This window comes from Lipotes vexillifer, unplaced genomic scaffold (assembly GCF_000442215.2).
Source record: "Lipotes vexillifer unplaced genomic scaffold, Lipotes_vexillifer_v1.1 scaffold137, whole genome shotgun sequence".
NCBI lineage: Eukaryota > Metazoa > Chordata > Mammalia > Artiodactyla > Lipotidae > Lipotes > Lipotes vexillifer.
This window is the reverse complement of record NW_006775780.1, coordinates 3,888,144-3,888,405: the sequence shown is the minus strand read 5'-3', so window position 1 is coordinate 3,888,405 and position 262 is coordinate 3,888,144.

Genomic DNA, 262 nt, shown 5'->3' with positions numbered 1-262 from the left:
TTAATGTTATGAAAGAAACCATCTAAATGGTCTGATTGTGACTTAGGAGGGGCTTGTTTGATAAAGGACAGTGAGGATCTGCAGGAGGAGGTATGTTTAAGCAGAAACTGATGGAGGGCATGGTGATTCGAATTGTTGGGGAAAGGGCATTCCAGAGGGAGCATTACCGGCAAAGACTCTAAAACGGGAAGGGGCTTGGCTCATTTGAGGGTAAAAAAGAGGAGATCAGTAGAATAGGAGTCTAGTAAGAGGAGGGAAGAGC